This window comes from Nicotiana tabacum, chromosome 20, assembly GCF_000715075.1.
Source record: "Nicotiana tabacum cultivar K326 chromosome 20, ASM71507v2, whole genome shotgun sequence".
In the NCBI taxonomy this organism is placed as follows: Eukaryota; Viridiplantae; Streptophyta; class Magnoliopsida; order Solanales; family Solanaceae; genus Nicotiana; species Nicotiana tabacum.
In genome coordinates this window covers 166,215,620-166,222,722 of record NC_134099.1, presented here as the reverse complement: position 1 = coordinate 166,222,722, position 7,103 = coordinate 166,215,620, and the positions used below count along the sequence as shown (strand labels likewise).

The 7,103-nt window shown below is 36.4% G+C and overlaps 1 pseudogene; it reads left to right on the top strand.

The window, feature by feature from the left end:
* The first annotated feature begins 842 nt into the window (after positions 1 to 842).
* On the top strand, positions 843 to 4,925 carry LOC107796947 (uncharacterized; annotated as a pseudogene).
* The last annotated feature ends 2,178 nt before the right edge of the window (positions 4,926 to 7,103 follow it).

The window sequence follows — 7,103 nt, the reverse complement described above, 5'->3', positions numbered from 1 at the left end:
GGGTGTTTGAGGCGCGCTTTTGTAGTGAGGCGTAAGTCCATAGACTTTTTCAAATTAAAATAAAATTTATTGAATAAGTCCTTCACATAATATTCAAATTCTCAAAAGTAATCTTGTAATTACTCAAAATATTTTAAAAGGGAACTGAAATGTATATATTAAATTTAAAAGTAAAGACCTTTTAAATTGATTGAAGCCCTAATTTATGGTCTTTCCCAATTTTTTATTTTATCCGCTAGTTTGCTAATATCTTCCAAAAGCAACTAATATTTAATTTGTTTTACAAATACATAGAGAATTTCATTATCCTTCATAGTAGCAAGTTCAAAGTTCAAATTGCATGTTAGTCATCCTTTTTGTTCCTCCATGTAGAAAACTTTATTCTTTTCGACTCAAGTTACTTGTGCTTGTAACTAGCATATAATAGATTGTTTTGACTAGTTTTTTGTGGAGATGGAACACACACACACATATTTCACATATTTATAGTTTTCTTCAATTTTATGCAATTTTACCTATTTATAAATATTTACTGTAATTATATTATTTTATAAAATATTAAAAATTAAATACCCATGGGGCTTACGCCCGTTCACGAGGCTTACGCGTCGCTGAGACACATGTAAAATGCCTCGTCTTGTGCTCACGTTTTTAAAACCTTGGTTCTAATGGATGGTAAACATGCATGTGTTTCAAGTGGAAACCGACATACTTATAATGGATTTCTCAGTCCACTTTTTAAACTTTCTATTATAAAACACGTTTTTCATTTCTGTTTACATTTGATATTTGTTTCTAATTTCATATTCTCAACTTTGAATGTCTCCAGCTATTTAGCTTCAGCTATCGATCAAAAACTAAAATAATCCAACTCAACATCGTTTAGCAACATATGATGATGGTTCCCAAAAAAAATTCTCTTCTTCAGTTTTTCACTCTCTTATTTCTCTTTACAATTACTTTTGCTGCTTCCACTGAGGAAGCAACTGCTCTCCTAAAATGGAAAGCAAGTTTCAAGAACCAGAATAATTCCTTATTGGATTCATGGACAGAAAGTTCTAATGCATGCAAGGACTGGTATGGAGTTGAATGCTTTAATGGCAGGGTAAACAGGTTGAATATCACAAATGCTAGTATTATTGGTACACTCTATGATTTTCCATTTTCATCTCTCCCTTTTCTTGAATATGTTGATCTTCACATGAACAATATCTCTGGCACCATTCCACCTGAAATTGGTAAACTCACTAATCTTGTCTATCTTGACTTGTCGGTCAATCAGCTTTCAGGAGCAATCCCATCACAAATCGGCTCCCTAGCCAAGCTTCAGATCCTCTACATATGGGACAACCATTTAAATGGTTCTATTCCTGCTTTATTGGGGAATTTGACCAACTTGTCCTTTTTGTATCTTTATAGCAATCATCTTTCCGGCCCTATTCCTGAAGAAATAGGTAACCTAAGGTCTCTTACTCACCTACAATTGGGTGCTAACTTTCTTAATGGTTCTATTCCTGCTTCATTAGGGAATTTGACCAGCTTGTCCTTTTTGTCTCTTGCAACAATCATCTTTACGGCCCCATTCCTGAAGAAATAGGTAACCTAAGGTCTCTTACTTGGCTACAGTTGAGTTATAACACTCTAGATGGTTTTATTCCTGCTTCATTGGGAAATTTGACCAACTTGTCCATTTTGTTTCTTGGTGACAATCATCTTTCCGGCCCCATTCCTAAAGAAATAGGTAACTTAAGGTCTCTTATTGCGCTAGATTTGAGTAATAATATTCTAGATGGTTTTATTCCTTCTTCATTGGGGAATTTGAGAAACTTGCAATATCTAATTCTCTTAAACAATAATCTCACTGAGGAAATTCCTTCATCTATTTGCAATTTGACATTATTGAAAAATTTGCGTTTAGAGAGAAACAACCTGAAGGGAAATATTCTGCATTGCTTAAGTAATATCAGTGGCCTTTATGTTTTGTTAATGTCACAAAATAATCTTAGTGGAGAGATTCCTTTGTCTATTTGCAATTTAACATCACTAGAATTTTTAGATTTGGGTAGAAACAATCTGAAGGGAGAAATTCCGCAATGTTTTGGCAACATGAGTGATTATCTTAAGGTTTTGGATATGCAATACAACAATCTTTCTGGGTATCTTCCAACAACTTTTAGCACTAGAAGTGTACTCAGAAGCTTCAACTTGTGTGGCAATGAACTAGAGGGAGAAATCCCTCGATCTTTGGCCAATTGCAAAGAGTTGCAAGTTCTTGATTTAGGAGATAATTACCTCAACGACACATCTCCGATATGGTTGGGAACTCTTCCAAAGCTGCAAATTTTGAGCTTGAGATTGAATAAATTGCATGGACCCATCAGAACATCAAGAATTGAGAATTTGTTTCCTAAGCTTCAAATCTTAGATCTCTCTTACAATGCCTTCACGGGTAACTTACCAACGAGTCTGTTTCAACATCTGAAAGCCATGAGGACAATTGATCAATCAATGGAAGAACCAAGATATCTTGGAGATGCATATTACAAAGATTCCATAACAATTGCAACCAAGGGATTGGAGTTTGAACTTTTTAGAATTTTGACAGTTTACACCGCTATTGATCTTTCAAGTAACAAATTTGTGGGACATATTCCAAATATTATAGGAGATCTCACTGCACTTAGGGTTTTGAACTTATCTCATAATCGGTTGCAAGGTCATATACCGAATTCACTCGAAAATTTATCTGTAGTCGAATCGATGGACCTTTCATTTAATCAGCTTTCAGGAGCGATACCACAACAACTTTCTTCTCTTACGTCTCTTGCATTCTTAAATCTATCCCACAATCATCTCCAGGGATGCATACCTCAAGGATCTCAATTTCAAACCTTTGAGAATAACTCATATGAAGGTAATAATGGATTACGTGGATTCCCACTTTCGAAAGGTTGTGGCAAAGATCGGGTGTCAGAGAGAAATTATACTTTATATGTGCTAGATGATCAAGAAAGCAATTCTGAATTACTCATTGAATTTTTGAAAGCGGCTCTTATGGGTTATGGAAGTGGACTATGCATCGGATTATCCATAATATATTTCATGATTTCATCTGGAAATCTGAAATGGCTTGCAAGAATCATTGAAGAACTTGAACACAGAATTATTATGCAAAGTAGAAAGAAGCACCAAGGAAGATTTGATTTCACAACTCCAGGCATTCAAGTCAAGCTTTAGTTTTATTGTAACTATTAATATCTTAGTTTTCATAATTATTGATTTGGCCAGTAATTGAAAAGTAAGTTATAAGTGTTTGACTCACTATCTTATTTGGCTATTTCCTAGATTAACTTTTAAGCTTTATTTTGTAACATACAGCCCATCTGCATTTACATTTGTGTTAGCAAAGTTTGTAATATAGTTGCTTTATTAGAGAGTATATCATAATAATAATTATGTCTTAATCCCTAATATGTTAGAATCGGTTTATATAAATCTTCATAAATTATATTGCTTTATTTAAACTCAACTCTAGTGAAGAGTGTCAAATAAGTATTTATTTTACATGGTTAGTTTGAGGACGGAGGAGTATTAACATGGTTTGGATTTGGTTTTGAATACAGTGGCTTGAGGGAATCTATTTTGTACTCAGAAGTGTACTCAGAAGCTTCAACTTGCGTGGCAATGAACTAGAGGGAGAAATCCCTCGATCTTTGGCCAATTGCAAAGAGTTGCAAATTCTTGATTTAGGAGATAATCCCCACAACGACACATCTCCGATGTGGTCGGGAACTCTTCCAAAACTACAAATTTTAAGCTTGAGATCGAATAAATTGCACAGACCCGTCAGAACATCAAGAACTGGGTATTTGTTTCCTAAGCTTCGAATCTTAGATCTCTCTTACAATGCCTTCACGGATAACTTACCGACGAGCCTGTTTCATTAAGGACAATTGATCAAACAATGGAAGCACTAAGATATCTTGGAGACAGATATTACCAAGATTACATAACAGTTGCAACCAAGGGAGTGGAGCTTGAACTTGTTAGGATTTTGACAGTTTACACCGCTATTGATCTTTCAAGTAACAGATTTGAAAGACATAATCCAAGTATTATGGGAGATCTTGTTTCACTTCGGGTTTTGAATTTATCGCATAATTGGTTGCAAGGTCGCATACCACCCTCATTGGGAGATTTATCTTCGGTTGAATCATTGGACCTTTTAGTTAACGAGCTAGCAAGAAAAATACCAGAACAGCTTGCTTCTCAGCTTATATATCTTGAAGTCTTAAATCTTTCCTATAATAATCTCGAAGGATGCATCCCTCAAGGACCTCAATTTGCAACATTTCAGAAGAATTCATATGAAGGTAATGATAGATTACATGGATTTCCGATTTCAAAAGGTTGTGGAAAAGATAGGGTATCAGAGACAAATAATACAATATCTGTGCTAGATGATCAAGAAAGCACTTCTGAATTTCTCAATGATTCTTGGAAAACTGCTCTTATGGGATATGGAAGTGGACTAATTATTGGATTGTCCATAGTATATTTCATGCTTTCAGCTCGAACTCCCAATTGGCTTTCTTGGATTGTTGAAGAACTAGAACACAAAATCACTGTGAGAAGGCGAAAGAAGCAGCGAGCCCGTCAAAGGCACAACAGAAAGATGAAATTATTTGCTTCTAGGGGAGTTAAAAATTCAGGTATTGAAGTTAAATTCTACATTGACTTTTAGTTTGCTGCAACCTGTTGTGATTCTTAGATCAATATGAAGATTATTTGGGAGGAAAAACAACTATATTTCACAAGAATAGAATTACAGAGAATTTACACCAAGAATTTCTCTCTACAAAAAAAACCTCACCAAACTCTCTTTTTGCTCTCACAATCTCTTCCTGGATTGTATTTCAATCTCTCTGGATTGATTTTTCTGTGTAAAACATAAGGCTCTATTTATAGCCTTAAAGAAGGTGGTTGGTGGTTGAATTCTTCATTCAACAATGGAGGTTTCAACAATGTTGGCTTCTAGAATGGGTTGGTGGCTTCAACAATGGTGGGCTTCTAGAATTGGTAGTTGGCAGCAGCTGAACTTATCAATTCTCCCCCTTCAGCTGCATTCTAACGCAGCTACTATTTGAAAGTTATTCCAACTATGTCTCTGCACAGTTCTAACTTTTCTTGAGTGACCACCTTTGTTAACATGTCTGCTGGATTCTCCTTCGTATGGATCTTCACTAGTTTCAACAGTTGTTGATTCATCACCTCGCGTATCCAGTGATAGCGAATGTCGATGTGCTTTGTCCGAGAATGATACATTGAGTTTTTGCTTAAATCAATTGCACTTTGACTATCACAATGTATCTTATACTCTGTTTGATTTATCCCTAGTTCTTGGAGAAACCGCTTTAGCCACAACATTTCTTTTCCAGCTTCCGCTACAGCAATATACTCTGCTTCAGTTGTGGATAGTGCAACACACTTCTGCAATCTTGACTACCATGACACAGCTCCCCCTGCAAAAATATAAACATATCCTGAGGTTGATTTTCTTCCATCAGGATCTCCGGCCATATCTGAATCTGTATAGCCTTCCAAGACTGGATCAGCTCCCCCAAAGCACAGACTTGATTTTGAAGTACCTTTAAGATACCTGAAAATCCACTTAACTGCCTCCCAATGTTTCTTTCCAGGGTTAGAAAGAAAATGACTTACCACACCTACCGCATGTGCGATATCTGTCCTCGTCCAAACCATGGCATACATCAGACTTCCAACTGCTGAAGAATATGGAATTGTAGACATCTCCTCAATCTCTTTCTTGGATGAGGGGCACAAACTCTTGCTCAACTTGAAGTGATTTTCCAAAGAGGCACCTACCGGTTTGGCATTACTCATATTGAACCGTTTGATCACCCGTTCAATGTAATTTTCTTGAGATAGCCATAACTTCTTGTTTCTCCTATCTCGAGTAATCTGCAATCCCAAAATATGTTGAGCTGGACCTAAGTCTTTCATTTCAAAGGACTTAGAGAGTTCTTTCTTCAACAGTCTAATTTTTGTTGCATCTTGTCAGACGATCAACATGTCGTCTACATAAAGTAGAAGTACAACAAAATTGCCATCCGAAAATCTCTGAATGTAAACACACTGATCTGCAGCAGTCCTTTTATATCCTTGACTTACCATAAATGAGTCAAACTTTTTGTACCACTTCCTCGGTGCTTGCTTTAGGCCATATAAACTTTTCGTAAGCTTATAGACGAGGTTTTCTTTTCCTGAAACCTCAAAACCTTCCGGCTGCTCCATATAGATTTCTTCATTTAGATCACCATGAAGAAATGCTGTCTTGACATCCATTTGTTCAAGCTCCAAATTCAAACTGGCTACCAATCCAAGGATGATGCGGATTGAAGTCAATTTTACAACTGGAGAAAATATTTCATCAAAGTCAATTCCCTTTTTCTGTAGGAATCCTTTGACTACTAACCGGGCTTTCTGCTTCACCACCTTTCCTCTGCCATCTTTCTTGAACTTGAATACCCATTTACTCTTCAGTACCTTCTTTCCTTGTGGAAGTTTCACAATCTCATAAGTGTTGTTTTTCTGTAAAGAGTTCATCTCTTCGGTCATTGCTTGCAGCCATTTTTCTTTATCCTTATGAGATATAGCTTCATGGAAACTCTCTGGTTCTCCATCTTCAGAAAGTAGAATATACTCGGTTTCTGGGTATCGAGTTGATGGAATCTGACCTCGTTCAGATCGACGAGGTTGTTTTTTTATTAGATCAAGTCAGCGCCACGTCATCATCCAGTCAGCATCTAGTCAGCGCCACGTCAGCATCCAGTCAGCATCTAGTTAGCGCCCAGTCATCATAATTTTTTAGAAATTTATAAAATAACCCCTGAAGTTACTGAAATTATAAATCTGCCCCACAAGTTCAGTATATTGTCGATTTAACCCCAAAAGTTTGGTGTAAATTTTGAAAATTTTCTGGAGGCCCTATTTTGACCCAAGAAGAGTCAATCCTACCATTTTTCACCATTCCGGACGCGTTGGTGAGTTTCGTTTGGTGAGATTCTGCTCCAAAATTTTGA